At 37.2% G+C, this 19,812-nt stretch overlaps 1 long non-coding RNA gene across 1 annotated transcript; it reads left to right on the top strand.

Annotated features, from left to right (window-relative positions):
• Positions 1 to 12,749: 12,749 nt before the first annotated feature.
• Positions 12,750 to 13,626, top strand: LOC132103729 (uncharacterized). The gene is made up of 5 exons (XR_009423449.1): positions 12,750 to 12,969; positions 13,057 to 13,098; positions 13,167 to 13,341; positions 13,421 to 13,456; positions 13,557 to 13,626. It is a non-coding gene; the product is annotated as an uncharacterized LOC132103729 (long non-coding RNA).
• The last annotated feature ends 6,186 nt before the right edge of the window (positions 13,627 to 19,812 follow it).

Here is a 19,812-nt window from a genome sequence, read left to right on the forward strand (position 1 = left end):
TTTAAAAGTGAACCAGACTGTCTGGTGAGGTTACTCTAGAACAAATTTCACTACAATTAAAGGTTTAGGCAAAAAGCTGCAAGAGACCACTGCAGTTTATAGATTCTGACTGTGCACAGAGTTCTCTGTTGTTCCTAATCTAAATACATGCATTCAGCAAGGATGCATTCAACTGATCAAAAGTGACAGTAAAGATATTTATAATGTTATAAAAGATTTCTATTTCAAATGAATATTCAGCAAAGAATCAACACTGGTAATAAATGTTTCTTGAGCAACAAATCAGCATATCAGAATGATTTCTGAAGGATCATGACACTGAAGACTGGAGTAATGATGCTGAAAATTCAGCTTTGGATCACAGAAATAAATTACATTTTAAAATATATTATATAATAATTATATTAATATTGACAATATTGCTGTTTTTACTGTATTTTTGCTCAAATATGCAGCCTTGAGCATAAGAAACTTCTTTCAAAAACATAATCACTTGTTCATTATTTTTTATTTTAGTGCATTCCTGTAGTCTACTAATGTGCCTTCTAAGCATCCAAGTTGACATTAAAAACAAGTTCACGCTAATTCATTTACTAATGGATCATTCCAAGTGAAATCAAATCAAAGCAGTATCTGTCAAATCTGCTATTACTATAAAACATACAGATTTATTAAAAAAAAAAAAAGTTGAAAACACTAATTGCTGACATAAAGAAGAATGCAGCCTACATTTTCTCTTGCTGTTGTTTAATAAACAAACAATCCATAAATCCGTCTAATGTTTATTATATATATTTTTGTGTCTGTGTGTTTATCATCATTACTTCACAGAATTACAGAATCCCCTTCCACCACATTATTAGCAAGTGTTTTGTAGATCATTTAAGCCACAAAGAGCATAGAATGTTCAGCATTAAAAATTTTGCTAACTGATTCATCATGACTTTTGGATATATATGTTTACAGTACTGAATAGTGATTGGTATTATCTTCCTTGCATACTATTTATAGCCCGTATGCAGCTGACTGATGATGTGAAACAATATGACATTTCACTTAGCCAAGGCTAAAATACAAGCTAACTGAACATGTCAGTACTATTTTGCTGCCTTGCAAGCAGTGATATTTCCAATTATTGCATCAGTTGTTATATATGGTGCAAATTATTAATCATACTTCTAGTGAAATTCTTCCAAATGCATTTTTAGACATCAAACTAGTCACTATTGGACGATTGTGATGTTCTATGTATTTTTTTTTTTTTTTTTACTGTGTAACACCCATCAAACCCTGTAATTATGCACAGGAGACATAAATGGATCTATTATTATCTCAGGATTTGTCCTACCCTATGACGGGGTCAAAAACAAACCTAGAATACAAAACAAAAATGCCAACATGTAAAAGCAAAGACAACAACATCATAAATGAACACCAGGGATTCATAATAAAAGAACTGTGAGAAAAAAAAATAAGTTAAAACAGGGCAAAATGTATTCTATTAATATTAAGGAATTCATTTAAATTAATTTTTAAAGTTGTTTTTACCTGTATTTAGAATTTTGCATGGTTAATGGAAATGTCTGTAAAATTATTAACCTATTTTATTTATTTATTATTACAGAAAATTATTTTTTCGAATCTGTAAATGAAACCATGATTGAGTAGGTTTTACAAGAAAATATATTCCAGTCTTTCTGGTTTCTAAATTTCATGCTTAATCAGCAATTTCTTTATAATTAATTTAGAATGATGATTGTAAATCAAATCATGAATAACATAACATAAATAAATGAATTTAACAAATTTTCTCCTTAAAATGACTTTTAAAACTGAGAGAGAACTTAAATCAAGGAAATAATTATGATAATCTTTATCTTTGATGTCAGCTATTATGCACATTAAATTGCTGAAGTCTCTTTCAAAGAACGACAGTCCTTTCCTGTTGCACAACTGCTTGAGCAGTCCCTGAGGAAGAAATCTGTGGTGTTCTGGTGCTTTCCGCAATCAGCAGCTCCTCATCACTGCATCTGGACAGAGTAAATACTGCAGCAGCTGCTTTGTGTCAGTAGTTGATTACAGCTGAAAACCTTTAGCTTACGTCACAGCCCTGCAAAACCACATCTGGCAGGACAAAAGCTATGAAGACACTTTTCAAAATCAATAAATTTAATCCATTTCCTTTACAGCGAACCAACTGACGGTGGGGAAAGTGCAACTAAAACACTCCAACAAACCATGATTTGCTACTTATAATTGCTTTCCAGAAACAAGTCATTAAATCTCATCACCGACAAATCTGAAACATTGTAGATTTGAGGATACATCTCCATAAAACTCTGTACTTGACTCACAATTGAATTCAGTTTCACATTAGCAGCTATCATTGTGATACTTTAGTAGGCATAAAAATACATAGCCCACACACAATTAACTATTTTAGCTGTCCGTTTAAGAACTGAATGGAATGTAAATACTTAAAATATAATTCTCTTACCTTCTCTACATGTTGGGTTTTTTTCTTGGGGAGGAAAATTGTTATGTCATGAACAGTTATGAACAGTAATTTTAACATAATTTTCATTCAAAGTTATTTGGTCTTTAATAACATTTTCAAAACGTTAGTACAAAAATGTTATGTTATTTTATACATCATTCATGAAACTTTTTTTTTTCCTGAAAAATGTTAGTTGGTCTAGTTTTTTTAAAATGTTAATAGTTACTTGTTTAGAATGATTCAGAGAACATTAAAAATTAAAGAATTCATAATGTTTATACAATTTATATTTTCTCTTACATTCATAAGCTCACCCAGCCTGATTAGACACTGATGTGGACAATCTTCAGTATCCCGAGGATCTACCTGGTCTAACAAGCTGAATACAAAAATAATAAATGTCTACATGAAGAGTAAACTTGTTTTTTTTTTAAGAGGAACCCATTGCTCTTGGTCAGAAGATCTGGAAATGAATGAACTCAAGAGGTAATATAGCATATGCATGACAATAAGCAAACAGATATGGCATTTAATTGAAAAAAGTAAATAATGACGAATCAGTGTCAGTGTTTTTCATTCAATTTACCCTGGAATATCAAATTTACTGTCGGTAGACCCATAGTCAAAAACTATTGCACCAAGCACACACTTTTAAAGCGATAGTTCACCCGTAATGAAAATCCTGGCATTATTTACACACTCTAATTTTGTTCCAGACTGAACAATTATAGGTTTCTCATGCCACAACAATATAAAAAGTGTGCTGGGAATCAAAACAATTTTCCTCAAATTCATATGTTTCATGTGCACCATTGTGCTGTTTTAAAAAAAAATACCGGTATATTAACGTTGTAAATACATATTTACTTATTTTTATACTACTGAACATACCTTCAAAGCTCACAGTACACGGTATTCTGTGCCCTTTTAACTGTAATTATGTTATTATGTGTTTATAATTGATATCTGATGCCAGAAGCTGATTCTGATTAACTAAAAGAAAAATGGCCTATAAAAAAAATAAAGAAAACTTTTTGTTTCTTGATGCAAAACTTCAACAACTTAAGATCCATCTGGACTGTATAAATAAGATCACAGAGCACACACAGTGTAAATCATTACATCATTACATAGATGTAAAAGTATCATACAGCTGTGAATGAATTAAACACAGAAACAATGTCAAAGTGGGGATAAATGCCTTTGAATTAATATGATAATCCTATACAAGCTCTGACTCTTGCTGATGGTTTCAGCTGCTTTAAATTACTGAATCCCCTGCAAGGAACAAAAGTGGCACCCAGTGATTCAGCATTACTGTAATCCCACTGAAGCTCGACCGCAGACATACCTGCGGTATATAAAATCTAAAAACAGCGACTTGTTCCTGATCAAGACAACTGAGCTCCCAGTAACAGTAACTAATGAGTGCAGGAGGAAGTGAATGAGCTAGCGTTTACTGTTTCATTCCTTGTATCGTGTCACAAACATAATTTCAACCCAGATCAATATATTTTTTTTTGTCTTCAATAGGTCTTGTAATAAGAAGGACAGTAAGGCAGTCATTACAGTAAATGTCAGTTTTTTTCATGATGCTATATATAAGCTGCTGTGATTTTACAATCAAAATGTATTGATTATTTATTTTGGCATATTAATCTTGTCAGTGTACGTAAGCCAAGCCATCAAAGAATGATTAGCTATATACATGGTAACACCACAGAAAACTAGACAGAAAGAGAAAAAATGACCACCATCATTTAGATAATTAGATCGTATATGTGTGAAATGGCTTTTCAATTTCAATATTTAGAGTTTTGAGTGCTAATGGTGGAATTTCTTCCTACTTTTGATAACGTTTAACACACAATTATGTATTGTAGTATTGTAGCCTTGGCAAAGTTATGTATCTTTCAAAGTCAAATGATTTGCATAAAACTTCAGTCATGGCTGTAAAATTCTTTATGATGTTTCTGAATTTGTTCATTTAAAAAAAAGCATCTTAACACCACCTGGTGGTGAAATCGTGCAAATAGCCACACAAAGCTAATACCAGTGAAGTCGTTGTTGTGAAATGTTTTCGTTTACGTAAGCAAAAGACTTTCAATATCTTTGAAAATGTTTCCTGACTAGACTGTGGTTTGAGATCATCTCTCATCACTATTCCCCATGTCAGTCCTGTTATATCCAGATAACTATCAACTCCTGTCTGTCTTTGAATTTACATCTACTGTTCCATTAATCACACCGGAAAAAATGTCACTAATTTCCTTAACTTGACTAGCATCATTTCCCCCTCACTCTCCTTTACTTGCCTTGTTTCACTCTCCACACTTTAAGAAGTTAAAAGCTACAATTTGAGACCAGAAACGCTGTAACTGTAAGAGTAAATATTAATTATAATAATGATGATGATGATGATCATAATAATGATTATGCACCTGTTTGCAACCTTGTAAATTAATTTCTCTATCAATGCTGTCACGTCACGTGACAAAAGAACTAATGACAGGTTAAAACCTTTATACAGTCTTTTTTTCATTAAACAATACAAACATTAAAACATTAAGGCAGTATTACACTTAAATCACAAAGAAAAAAAAAACGAATATAAAGAGATTAGTTGCCAGGGTAACTCCTTGTATACAGTCTATGGTCAAAGTTTATAGGTCTGTCACGTGATAATAGAACGACTCGAAAACCCGAAAGACTCATGAGATTAACTAATCAATTCTCTTTCGTTTGACTAATCAAACTAATCAGTCTTTTAACTAATCAGTCGTTCATTTGCAGATATCCTTCTTGCTTATACTGAACTCAGGTGTTGTAATCTACAGTAACATTAAAAACATAGGTAACAATAAACATTAAACCTGAAAAGGCTATGTGAACTTCAGATGACCCCACCCACTTACCATCTTTTAAACACTTTAGTTCAAGCTTCTGTGTGGTAGCCTTTAATTTATGAAGCTCAGCTCGGTGTTCATCTTCAGTTCTCTCTTCACAGCAGTTCAGTCAGTGTACTGTTTGAGTAAATGAATTACTCCGGGATATTGGTTTGTTTTAACTCAGAGGGAGTGTCAGCCACATTAAAAAAGTTAACAGTTTAAGTCATTTGTGGATTAATGCGTATTGGAGACGCGAACCGTTTAAAACGATTCAGTTCGATTTGGTCAACTGGTTCAAGAAGATCCGCTTACATCGAATAATTCGTTCGCAAACCAGATATCACAAACTGCTTTGTTTTGAACTCTCTCTCACAACAGACACGGAAGAGAAGACAACGCTGAATAAAGTCATAGTTTTTGCAATTTTTGGACCAAAATGTATTTTCGATGCTTCAATAAATTCTAACTGACCCTCTGATGTCACATGGACTACTTTGATGATGTTTTTCTTACCTTTCTGGACATGGACAGTAGACCGTACACACAGCTTCAATGGAGGGACTGAGAGCTCTCTGACTAAATTTAAAATATCTTAAACTGTGTTCCGAAGATAAAGGTCTCACTGGTTTGGACATGAGGGTGAGTTATTAATTACATAATTATGATTTTTCGATGAACTAACCCTTTAAAGACTTCAGCCCTTTAATTATTTATTATTATTATTATTATTATTATTATTATTATTATTATTACTTAGATTGGCGCTTATCTTAAATCAGGTTAAAACAGAAGTTTTTAAAAGTAACAATAATTCTGAAGAACCAAACAGCTGTTGGTCTCCGTTGACTTCCATAAAGAAAGAAATATTGTGGAAGTCCATGGGGACCATCAACTGTTTGATTACCAGGATTCTTCAAAATATCTTCTTTTAATGACATAAGACAGAAATTTTGGTACAACATGAGGGTGAGTAAAGGATGACAACATTTTTATTTTTGGGTGAACTATCCCCTTTAAACTATAAACGCAAACTACCAGATTTCCAACCCGATCTCACGGCAATTCGTACATTTTTCTCGAGGTGGCTTATTTGTACGAATTCGTACGACCACACTCGTACAAATTCATACGATTTTTGCCAAATCTTACATATTTTACGAGTTGCACAATTCGTATGAATTTGTACGAATGACCTATACCTAACCCCGCCCATAAACCTAACCGTCACTGGGGTTTAGACAAATCTGGGGTTTAAAATAATGAGGTTGTACAAATTCGTACGAATAAGCCACCTTGTAAAATACGTACGAATTGGTCGTGAGATAGCGTTGCAGATTTCACATTTTACAAATGAAAATTGTGAATTTTTAACATTGAAAATACACACATTCAAATTATCCTGTCAAATCACATAAACGAGCAAATAAATAAATAAACCCAATGATAGTAATATTAGGCAGACAGACAGACAGACAGATAGACAGACAGACAGATATAGATAGATAGATAGATAGATAGGTAGGTAGGTAGATAGATAGATAGATAGATAGATAGATAGATAGATAGATAGATAGATAGATAGATAGATAGATAGATAGATAGATAGATAGATAGATAGATAGATAGATAGATAGATAGATAGATAGATAGATAAATTAAAATAGATAGACTGACTAAATAAATGGGTTAAAGATGTTTTGTACCCTGTGTCCCCTATTGACCAGAGCATGCAACTTCCATGAGTTTTTTGCCTGTTCAGTGGCTGTGTTGACTGCCCATTTACGGCCCGATCTTGCTGTGATGCATGCTTGTTTTACCCAAACATATTTGGAATCCTCAGGTTTAATGCAACCTCTGCAGGTGCTTGTGGATTTTCTCTCTTCTACAACTGATAAGGGGAACTCATAGACTGTGAGGAGTCAAATGAACCTGGGCAGGCCATGCTGGCGATTTGAATTTTCCTGGGAGTCCAGAACTGTCGATCTTCTTCAACCATTCTTTGACTTGCTTCATTGGTACAATCTTTCAGTGATGCATTGAACCACTTTCTAGGGTTTATAGGGTTGTCAAACTTATTTGTGACTCTGCTCTTCCTGATCTGGACTTCCTGACTTAAATAAAGACCTTGCCCAAGTTTCTATGTTGTCCAGGGATTCCAATACCCATCTCACTTGAACATGCGTCACAGTTGTTATAGTTAGGTCAGCCATAAAATCCCCTTCTGGAAAGCCTGCCAGTTGGTTGTCCACTGAGCTGATGTAAACATCAGTTTGATCCCCGTAGATAGCTGGTGATCATTCCTTGAATAGCAACTGGTATGTGGTAAGGATGGCTGAAGCGAAACAGTCGTTCCGAAGCTTTGCGAGATCCCGAAGCGCAGATGTGTCGAAACACTGATCCGAAGCGTGATTCGAAACACCCATGTCACGTGACTATGACCAAACGAAGCCTCGAAGTGTTTCACTAATTGTTTCATCAGGTGTGGTCCGCCGAATCAGCGTTTGATTGGAACGGTCGGGAACAGACCACACAATCGCACATCTGTATAAAAGTGAAATAAACGCATTTTGACCTCGTGGGTTTTTGTGAGAGGAGTTTGACTTTGAGATAGCGGATTTTTGGTGATATAGTGACATAGTGCGATTTGATTAGTTATAGGCAATTTAGACTTACATTTAAATTTACACAACACATTGACTGAGAGGCTAGAGACAGACAGAGTATACATATAGTGACACATTAATAGATACATAGATATAAATATATATAGACAGCTAGATTAATAGATAGATACATATATAGATAGATTACAGATACATATATAAATACATATATTATAGATAGATACATATATAGATAGATTATAGATACATATATAAATACATAGATTATAGATACATATCTAGATACATAGATCGATTCATATATAGATAGATAGATTTGGATAGATAGATAAAATGGAAGCTCCCCAGAAGAGATGCCGTACTGGTGTGGGAGCATTTCCATTTAGAAACCCCAAATAAAGTGAGATGTGTGTATTGTGATCGGCAGCTAGCCTACTGCAACAATACATCATCCATGATGCGCCATTTGAGGAGCACTCATCCTGCCATTTTGCAGGGTGCAGAGGATGGCATTCCCCCTGTACCTAGGCCTGCTACTGACACTGCTGGGCCATCTAAGCAAGGTATGCATTGTTTGGGATATAATTATAATTGAAATATAATTACAACCTTTTGGGACACTGTTTATAAAGTTTATAAGTTATATAAAGCACTGATTATAAACACTGGAAGGTTTCCAAATAATGAACCAGTAGGCTATACTTTTAATAGATGTGCACTAATTGAAGCTGTATTTTTCCAATGTATTTGTCTGAAAGTATGTTTTGTCTTCTCTTTTAAAAGTCAGACAGAGGGAATTGGATGAGGCTCTTATAAACATGGTGGTGAAGGATCTGCAGCCCTTCACCATCGTGGACGATGAGGGATTCAGGGCATTTGTGAACAAGCTTGATCCAAGCTATGTCCTCCCATCCTGGAAGGTGCTTAAAATAATGGTCAGCGAAAAGTACAACAAAGCCAAGGAGAAGACAATGGAGGACCTACAAAAGGCAGAATTTGTTAGCCTTACAGCTGACATGTGGTCCTCCATTAATATGGATGGATATCTTTGTGTGACTTGCCATTACATAACACCAGAGGCAAAAATGGCAACTGTTGTACTGGGTGTAAGGAGGTTTTACCAAACCCACACAGCCCAGCATCTCATGGAGGCTAAAGCCTTGCTAATGGCTGAGTGGGGAATAACCTCCAAAGTTCAGTGCATGGTGACTGACAATGCATCTAACATGATCCTAAGTGCCCAGCTACTCCACCTTCGCCATGTCCCATGTTTTGCTCATACTTTAAATTTGATTGTGAAAAAGGCACTAGATCAAACCCCAGTCATCAATGAAATACGCCAGAAGGCCAGAAAGATAGTGGGGTTGTTCAGATCCAGCTGCAAAGCAAAGGACAAGCTTGTGGAGATGCAGAGCTTGATGGGAAGACCAACTCTGAAACTGATACAGGAGGTTGACACGAGATGGAACAGCACATTTGACATGCTACAGCGCTTGTATGACCAACGTGAACCAGTGGCTGCTGCACTTTCCAACTTAAACAATGATACTGCTCCCCGGACAAGTATTGATTATGACATTATTGAACAATCATTGTCAATACTGCAACCATTCAAACTCGCAACAACAGAGATGTCAGAGGAAAAGAGAGTGTCTGCTTCAAAGCTTATACCACTGTACAGGATGTTGCAGCACAAGCTTGCACAGAAAAAAGGAAATGCAATGCAGGAATCAACTGTTCAATTAGGTAGGCCACAATGACCATACTACCCATGTGATTGGCCATAACTGTCATATTATTGTCATTATTATAAATATGTGTTTCTCCTGTTTTGGCTCATAGGCTCACATCTGCAAGAAGGTCTGCACTCCAGATGTGGAGGTTATGAGAGTTTTAGAGCTTTGGCATTGGCTACACTGCTGGACTCAAGGTTCAAAAATGTGGCATTTGGAAATGCTGCCAAAGCCCAGGAAGCTGAAAAGCATATCACACTGGAGTGTGCTTCACTGATGCGTTCAAACACAAATCCTGGTGAGCAGTTTCAGTCTGTGTTATGTAATCTGAATCATGTAATATAATATATCCTTCATATATGCCGTCAGTTTAGGATTTGTTACTAATTGCTGTTTTCATTTTTATTCAGACCCAGAAATGTCAACATCACACCCATCATCATCATCATCATCATCACCATCAACATCAACACCAGTAGAAACACAGGACAGTTTATGGGAACTTTTTGATACTCGCATCCATCAAACCAAGATGATATACAATGCTACAGCTGATGCCACAGTGGAAGTGAAAAAATACATCAACAATGCGTATTTGCCCAGAACTCATGATCCACTAACTTACTGGAAAGAGAGAGCAGTAATCTTTCCTCATTTGTATGTCCTTGCAAAAAAATATCTTTGTATGCCAGCAACAAGTGTCCCTTGTGAGAGGATTTTTTCAAAGGCTGGAGAAATTATCTGTAAAAAAAGAAGTAGGCTAAGTCCTTCCACAGCTGATAAATTAATATTTTTGAATAAAAATCTCTAAAAAAGTGAGACATTGTGGCTTGATTTCTTTTATTAATATTCATTTTTCATGACCAAAATAACATTATGCACAGTGAGGAGCCTATAGGTTACAAGCTTCACATATTAGAACATTATAATAATAAAAAAACAACACATTTTTTTAATGGCTCGTCAAGGTTGTTTCAGATCAACACCTGCAAGTGACCACTAGGTGTCACCGTTGAGACGGGTGTCGGATTGATTCGAAGCCTCGAAACAATATGGCACATTTGGTTCAACTGTTTCATTGGTTCACGAGGCCTCGATTTTGCCATCACTAGTATGTGGTAATACTCGAGTCTGAGCTGGATGAGGCTGTGTGGAATAAACATTTACTAGATCTAACCAGACCACTGTTATATCACCTTCTAGATCACGAGCTAGATCACGAGTGTGACCAGCTGTTTTCGAGATTTTAGGATTCAGGATTCAGGACTTGAGGCCTGTTGCACAAAAGTAGAATTAAGACATCCGGGATAAATGACTCAGCTGAGCTCAATGAAGCCAAAACATGTGCGTCCAGGCTTAATTGGTTGCACAAAAACCAAGCCAGGATGAGCAGACACGGATTCATTAAGCCAGGTGAAACCAATCCTGGATAGGTGCGCGCTCACGGCTCACTCAAATAGACCCCGCCACAGATCACAGATTAACTGATTTACCATGGCAACTAGAGCTGCGTACTTTTCCCCGTCCGAAGCACAAATCCTCATGGAGGCATACGAGGAGGTAAAAGATATAATTAAGAAGAAAAGCAAAACACCGCCACAGTGATAAAGCAAAGAGAAAAAGCGTGGCAAAGTATTCCAGACCGCCTGAATGCGTAAGTATTGCACAATTACACACTCACCGCTCCGCTGAAACATCACAATTCAAATTCAAATATTTAATTCACATTTCCAAAAACGCAGTTGTACTGTAATTATGAAACTGTTAAATTTTTAATTGAAATGCACTGCAGATATGAGTGAAATTGTGTAAAGTAACTCCATCACACTGTATAAAGCTATGATAAATTATTATTAAAGCCTTACATTATTCTTTAACGTTACTACGCTCAGTACGGGTTAATCTTAGCCGTTGTACTCTGCTTATTATGTTGTCCACCGTTTTTTTTTTTGTGTTTCTCCTGCTTTTATTAATGTAAAGCTGCTTTTACAGAATGAAACAATTGTGAAAAGTGCTATATAAATAAAATTGAATAAATAGATGAGCTATAATAATAATCACTTTAATTTATATAGCGCCTTTCAAAGGACCCAAGGTCGGTTGCTCACTGCACTGCAAAAATGTCTTTCTTACTTAGTATTTTTGTCTTGTTTTCAGTAAAAAAAAAATATCTAAAAATCTTAAATATTTTCTTGAGCAAAATTACCTAGGAAAATAAGCAAAAAAATCTTCCAGTGAAACAAGAGAACTTTTCTAAAATTAAGTGTTTATGGAAAAAGTAAACTTATTTCAAGAGAATTTTTCTTATTATATTGACAGATTTTTTTTATTTTTTTGCTTGTTTTAAGCACACATTTACTTAAAGTTTATATTTTTTGTCTAAACTATACTTATTTTGCTAGGTCATTTAGCAAATCAAGAAAATACATCTTTATTTAAGATTTTTTTTTTTTTTTGATATTTTTACTGAAAACAAGACAAAATACCAAGTCATTTTTGCAGTGTGACTCCATTAAATGTTCTTGTGATAAAGAATGTGTGTGTGTGTGTGTGTGTGTGCGTGTGATGTAGATTAAACATGAACGGGCCAAAACGGACATGGCAGCAGGTCAAAATCAAATACAAGAACATTCTGCAGAATGGTATGGTCCCTGACTAATATTTAACAAAGCACAAGCATATATTGTACCCAGAAGGTGCCTGCTCACACATTGTCTGTACTGTTTTAGCAGTGAAAAAGAATACCCACAGACAAGGCACGGGTGGTGGGTCACCAAAGGCTGACCTTACCCCAGCAGAGGACATGGCCTTGGAGCTAAATAAAGGCAGGCCCGTCTTAGAGGGGATCCCTGGGGGGAAAGAGACAAGCATAGGTTCCTCCCAAGATGCCACCCGCTTCATTCAAGGTATGTCCTTCGATCTCTACATGGGATACAACCACATTCATATTGAATCAATTTGGACTGTCTGACTTTGGTTTACCTATTGCCTTGCAGTGCCTGGCAGCACTGTGTTCCTGTTAGAGCCACCAGCACAAGCACCAGACGATGCTGATCCAGTGAGTACTCCATCAAAGGCATACTGTAGGCCTGGCATGTCTTGTCTACTAGCTTCAATATGAATCCGATTAAATGTGATCGGGTGAAAGCCCCAGTGCAGCAGCAACAGCACATGATGGAGACGATGATGAGGAGGAGACCATCTCTCTGGATTCCAGAAGGCATGAGGTATCATGTTAAGACTGTGAAAGTACTATTTACTCTACAATGGTGAGGAGTCCTCATCAAAATCAAAAAATCTAATTTCTTTTACAGGACCCAGATGCTATACAGTGGGAAAACCAGCCTGGCAACATAGTGCGTATTAATGAAAGGACACCACATCCTGCCAAATTCCAGCTGCGCTAATTGTATTGTGTTCACAGAGCTCACAAGCTATCAGAAAGTTGTATGGCAACCACCTCCGGCGCCAAATAGAACTGGCAGACATAGACATTCAGTACAAGAAGAAAAAGATGGAAAATCTTGCACTGGAGTCCGAAATAAAAAAAGAGGACAATTAGGAAACTGGACCTTGAAATAAAAAAACTTGAGAGGGAGGTGAGATATGCCTTCAATGTACACTGTATGCTAACTGTAACACAAATGTATTAATCATTATTTTTCTTTCCTCCCCCAGCTCCAAGAAGATGACACAGCTCAAAATAAAAATTAGGTATATTCTCGTAAAGTCAAGTGAGCCATGACATATGAGCTCTTATTGTGAGCACACAGGACGGTGGCATCTTTCTAAGGTTTTTTTTTTATTTTCCCAGCAATCAGTACAACCAAGTCATCGTTATAAGGCACCGGCCTCTTTTGCCCACCCCACCAGCACCAGGTGTGGCCACTAGTCTATATGAAGGCCCAAAATTGTGTGTTCCTTTCTGCTCTGACAATGGCATGCCCATTCTTGCGAGATGTGGTGGATGAAGAAGCACTTGTGCTGAGGAGAGCCTTCAGGCGAGAGAGGGTCTTCAGGGACCGGTTTGGACCCACTGGCCTTCCCTGATGACCATCTATATGAAAGATACAGGTTTTCTGCAGATGGCATCAGGTATCTATGCAGACTACTGGGTCCCAGGATTAAGCACCGCACTGCACGGAGCCATGCACTGAGTGTGGAGCAAATGGTTTGTGTGGCCCTGCGCTTTTTTGCTAGTGGAGCCTTCCTGTACTCGGTGGGGGATGCAGAACAGCTGAACAAGGCCACAATTTAACCGCACAATAAGGAGTGTGTGTCTGGCTATCAAAGCATTAGCAGATGTCTTCATCTCCTTCCCTGGCCACAGAAGACTCTGTGACACCAAAGAGGAGTTCTATAGGATTGCAGGTAAGAGGATCTACAAATTACAGGACAACTGTTAACACATAGTAGGATACTCATTACTTTGTGTGACAGGTTTCCTCAATGTCATTGGTGCAGTGGCCCGCACACACAAGGTTAAAAGCCCCCTCAGGTGCCCATGAGGCCGATTTTGTGAATAGGAAATCATTTCACAGCATTAATGTTCAGGTGAACATAACTTTTTGATATTGTCCATTGACGAACACTCATTGCCAGTGATGTGCATTGATTGGTGTAATATTCCTCATCTTATGATTTCAGATGGTCTGCAATGCTGACTGTGTGATCAGCAATGTTGTGGCAAAATGGCTCAGTCCATGACTCCAGAATCTTTCGGGCCTCTGAAATCTACCAGTGCCTATCACAAGGTAAGCCACACAACCCCTATTTATAACCATCATGGCTGTGTCAAGAATATCACTGTGTTTATGAGGTAGTAATGATGAGATTTTGTGTTGACAGGTGAATTCTCTGGTGTGTTGCTGGGAGACCGAGGGTATGGCTGCCAGCCTTTTCTCCTGACACCTTTCACAGACCCCCAGGAAGCACAGCAGGCCTACAACCATGCCCATGCCAGGACCAGGGCCAGAGTTGAAATGACCTTTGGCCTCCTGAAGGCACGCTTTCACTGCCTTCACAAATTAAGGGTCAGCCCTGTTAGGGCATGTGATAGTACTGTGGCTTGTGCTGTCCTCCACAATGTGGCCTGCCTGAGGAAGGAGAGGGCCCCCAGAGTGCCACCAGCCATGGACTGGGACAATCCGGCAATCTTCCCTGATGACGACAGTGGTCAGCTGCTGAGGGACCAATATGTGTTGAATTATTTTAGTTAGTATTTGTGCTTTCAATTTTGGTTAAATATGTCCTTCGGTGGCAGAGGAATTTGGGTTCGTTTTTTTACGAATTTGGCCTCTTATGATGTTTGTGCGGTATACTGTGTGTAATACAAGGCTGCAGGGAGGCTACTGCATCCATTCATTTGTCTGTTCAGTTGATGTGTATGGATTTGTCCTGCATTTATTTTAGTGTGCAGACATGCAGGGTGTGTTATATACAGACCTTTGAATGTGTATGTATCATTTTGTATAGTATGCTTTGATTCTGTGCTTTCCATCTTGTAGAGTCACTGTGACTTCAGTTTCGAAAGGAGCTGATGGTTTACCTGCTTTGTTTTGTCCTTATTCAATAAAGGAACAATGTTACACATTGTGTTTTTATATTCATATGGAATGTGTATTAGGGCCACACTGAGGAAAAAGGATAGTCATAAATTTGAGGCTGGTTCTTTCTGCAGAAAAGCTACATATTCTTTTTACAGTTTTGATAATTATGACAATGTGATACTTAATATTCTGGCACATCAGCATGTCTTTGTTTATGAAACCATACTGAAGTAATATTTCACGAAATGCCCCACATCTGTCATTTTAACAACTGTCCTCCTTTAAAACAACTGGTTACAATATTATGACTTGTCTTTTTTTTTTTTCCTCTGTGGCCCTAATATTCTATCATTTTATATATAGCCTTTTAGTCTATGGGAAACTGTAAATTATCTAATGATAGCAACATCATCTAAAAATCATTTATCCAAAATGATTGAAATTAATGATCACAAACGTTTAAATAATGACAGTGGGTCTAGTTATATGTGATAATGTATAGTGAGCAGTGAAATAACTATTGGTTTCCATTTGTGGTGAATGCTGACTGACATTAGGGATGAGATTAAATAGATCCTGGAATTTAGCCTGGTCTGGAGCAGGCTAGCTCCACAGAATAAATCTCCATGGTAATTTATACCATAACATATTCTCCTGCCCCCTATCCCGCTTTAGTGCAACCGGATTACGGATCAATTGAGCCAGGATCACCAAGATATCCTGGCTTAATCCCTTATCCTAGTTTTGTGCAACAGGCCCCAGGTCTTGAATGCCCAAAATAGCTACCTGTAAGCAATGCAAACATGACTCCCTACGGTTCTTCTCTATTGATAATTTCTCCAAAGTGATGTATTTGCTGTCAAAACAATTAACACAACTAATGCAAACTTAACCTCTTTTCTAAATGCTAGGAGGGTTTAGACTAATTAAGACAATTAAGATGGCGGCAGTGTGAATGTGACGGCAGACAGCTCTTTCCAGCTCACTCCACTTCAAACTTTATTCACTAATTGCACTCATTATACCCAAGAGTTAAGATACATGTATTGAACGAACTTTATTGCCAAAATGCCCAAACCATCGAAAAAACTGAGCAAGGACTACAACGCTTCCGAAGTTTGCAGTGCTCTAAATCAGGCTAGTAACCGTGCTATTTTTAGCACTGATAGCGCTAATGCTAGTCCTGAATCAACCTCAGTCTCTATGACCGAGGCTCTGTTAAAAAGTATCTCAGCGGCGGTTGCAGATGAGGGACAACGCATTTTAACATCTGTAAATGAAACAATCGGGAAGCTTGAAATCAAGATGGACAATTTGGTAAAGCGCATTGATGACGCGGTAGCCACCTCAGCGGCACTTGTTGCTCGCCAGGCTGAGGTTGAAATACGCGTCTCTCATTTGGAGGATGAAATAGTTCCGATAATAAAGCGACTGGATGACCTGGAAAAAACAAATAAGGAGTTAAAAGAGAAAGTTACGGATCTAGAATGTCGACAGAGACGGAAAAATATCAATTCAATTCAAGTTTATTTGTATAGCGCTTTTTACAATACAAATCGTTACAAAGCAACTTTACAGAAAATTATGTTTCTACAATATTTAGTAGTAGCTAGTAGTTTGTGCACGTTTGACAGGATTTTAGAAAAATAAAAATAATAATAATAATAATACAAGACGTAGTCAGCTAGATGATGAACTATCAATATTATTAATTAATAGTAATTATAGGATGCAGTCACACATGTAGCAATAATTGTTAGTTCTGTTTGTTGATTCAAGGTTAGCATCATCTGGGGTCCTCTGAGGGTCAGCATCATCTCTTCTCAGGTGTTCTGGATCCAGACTGGAGCTTGTGTAAATCCTAGTTACATCCCGTGGCAAAACATAGAAACAAAATAGAGACATCATTAGCATAGCTGCTGTTCCAACAAAGTAAAATTAGTTTAACCCAAGCTAAAGAATAAAAATGCAGATGCAACTACACTCACAATTTAAGAGATACATTATTCGAATGCTTGGCGAAAGAGATGCGTTTTTAATCTAGATTTAAACAGAGAGAGTGTGTCTGAACCCCGAACATTATCAGGAAGGCTATTCCAGAGTTTGGGAGCCAAATGTGAAAAAGCTCTACCTCCTTTAGTGGACTTTGCTATCCTAGGAACTACCAAAAGTCCAGCGTTTTGTGACCTTAGGGTGCGTGATGGGTTGTAGCGTGGTAGAAGGCTAGTTAGGTACGCAGGAGCTAAACCATTTAGGGCCTTATAGGTAAGTAATGATAATTTGTAACTGATACGGAACTTAATAGGTAGCCAGTGCAGAGACTGTAAAATAGGGGTAATATGATCATATTTTCTTGACCTGGTAAGGACTCTAGCTGCTGCATTTTGGACGACCTGTAGCTTGTTTATTGACGAAGCAGGACAACCACCTAGAAGTCCATTACAATAGTCCAGTCTAGAGGTCATGAAAGCATGAACTAGCTTTTCTGCATCAGAAACAGATAACATGTTTCGTAGCTTGGCAATGTTTCTAAGATGGAAGAATGCGGTTTTTGTAACATTGGAAATATGATTTTCAAAAGACAAATTGCTGTCCAATATAACACCCAGATTTCTGACTGTAGAGGAAGTAACAGTACATCCGTCTAGTTGCAGATTGTAATCTACAAGATTCTGTGTGGTGTTTTTTGGTCCAATAATTAATATCTCTGTCTTATCCGAATTTAATTGGAGAAAATTATTTGTCATCCAATCTTTTACATTTTTAACACACTCTGTTAGCTTAGATAATTGGGAAGTTTCATCTGGTCTCGTTGAAATATATAGCTGAGTATCATCAGCATAACAGTGGAAGCTAATTCCGTATTTTCTAATAATATTACCAAGGGGCAACATGTATATTGAAAATAGAAGGGGACCTAGGACGGATCCTTGTGGCACTCCATATTTTACTGATGATAAATGAGATGACACCCCATTTAAGTAAACAAAATGGTAGCGATCGGACAGGTAGGATCTAAACCATCTTAGAGCCTGCCCTTGAATACCTGTATAGTTTTGTAATCGATCTATGAGTATGTCATGATCTATGGTGTCGAACGCAGCACTAAGATCAAGTAAGACTAGAAATGAGATGCAGCCTTGATCTGACGCAAGAAGCAGGTCATTTGTAATTTTAACAAGTGCAGTTTCTGTGCTATGGTGGGGCCTAAAACCTGACTGAAATTTTTCATACAGATCATTTTTATGCATGAAGGTGCTCAATTGAGCAGACACAACTTTTTCTAAAATTTTAGACATAAATGGAAGATTTGAAATAGGCCTATAATTTGCCAGTACACTAGGATCTAGTTTTGGTTTCTTAATAAGAGGCTTGATAACCGCCAGCTTGAATGGTTTTGGGACGTGACCTAAAGATAACGACGAGTTAATGATATTGTGAAGCGGTTCTTCTGCTACAGGTAACAGCTCTTTTAGTAATTTAGTGGGTACAGGATCTAATAAACATGTTGTTGGTCTAGATACAGTGATAAGTTTATTTAGCTCTTCCTGTCCTATATTTGTAAAGCACTGCAGTTTATCTTTGGGTGCGATGGATGAAACTGAAGTGTTAGATGCTGTAGAATCTACATTCGCTATTGTATTTCTAATGTTATCTATTTTATCAGTTTAGAAATTCATAAAGTCATTACTATTTAACGTTGGTGGAATATTTGAATCAGGTGGCGTCTGGTAATTTGTTAATTTAGCCACTGTGCTAAAAAAAAACCTTGGATTGTTTTGGTTTTTTTCAATGAGTTTGTGGATATGCTCTGCCCTAGCAGTTTTTAGAGCCTGTCTATACCTGGACATACTGTTTTTCCATGCAATTTTAAAAACTTCCAAGTTAGTTTTTCTCCATTTGCGTTCAAGACTACGAGTTACTTTCTTGAGAGAGTGAGTATTACTGTTATACCATGGCACAGTACGTTTTTCTCTAACCTTTTTCAATTTGATGGGGGCAACAGCTTCTAATGTATTAGAGAAAATAGTGCCCATGTTGTCAGTAATTTCGTCTAATTCATGTGTATTTTTGGGTACAAATAGCAGTTGAGATAGATCAGGCAGGTTATTTGCGAATCTATCTTTGGTGGCTGGAACAATAGTTCTGCCCAGACGGTAACGCTGAGACATATAGTTAATATCAGTTATACGCAGCATGCACGATACAAGGAAATGGTCTGTAATATCATCACATTGGGGTACAATATCTATAGCAGTAAGATCGATTCCATGCGATATAATTAGATCTAGTGTTTGATTAAAACGATGAGTGGGCCCGGTGACATTTTGCTTGACTCCAAAGGAGTTTATTAGGTCAGTAAACGCAAGTCCTAATGTATCATTTGCATTATCAACGTGAATATTAAAATCTCCCATGATTAGCGCCTTATCAACTGTAACTAGAAGGTCTGAGAGGAAATCTGCAAATTCTTTTAGGAATTCTGTATACGGCCCTGGTGGTCTATACACAGTAGCCAGA

Source organism: Carassius carassius, chromosome 24, assembly GCF_963082965.1.
Source record: "Carassius carassius chromosome 24, fCarCar2.1, whole genome shotgun sequence".
NCBI classification, from domain to species: Eukaryota; Metazoa; Chordata; class Actinopteri; order Cypriniformes; family Cyprinidae; genus Carassius; species Carassius carassius.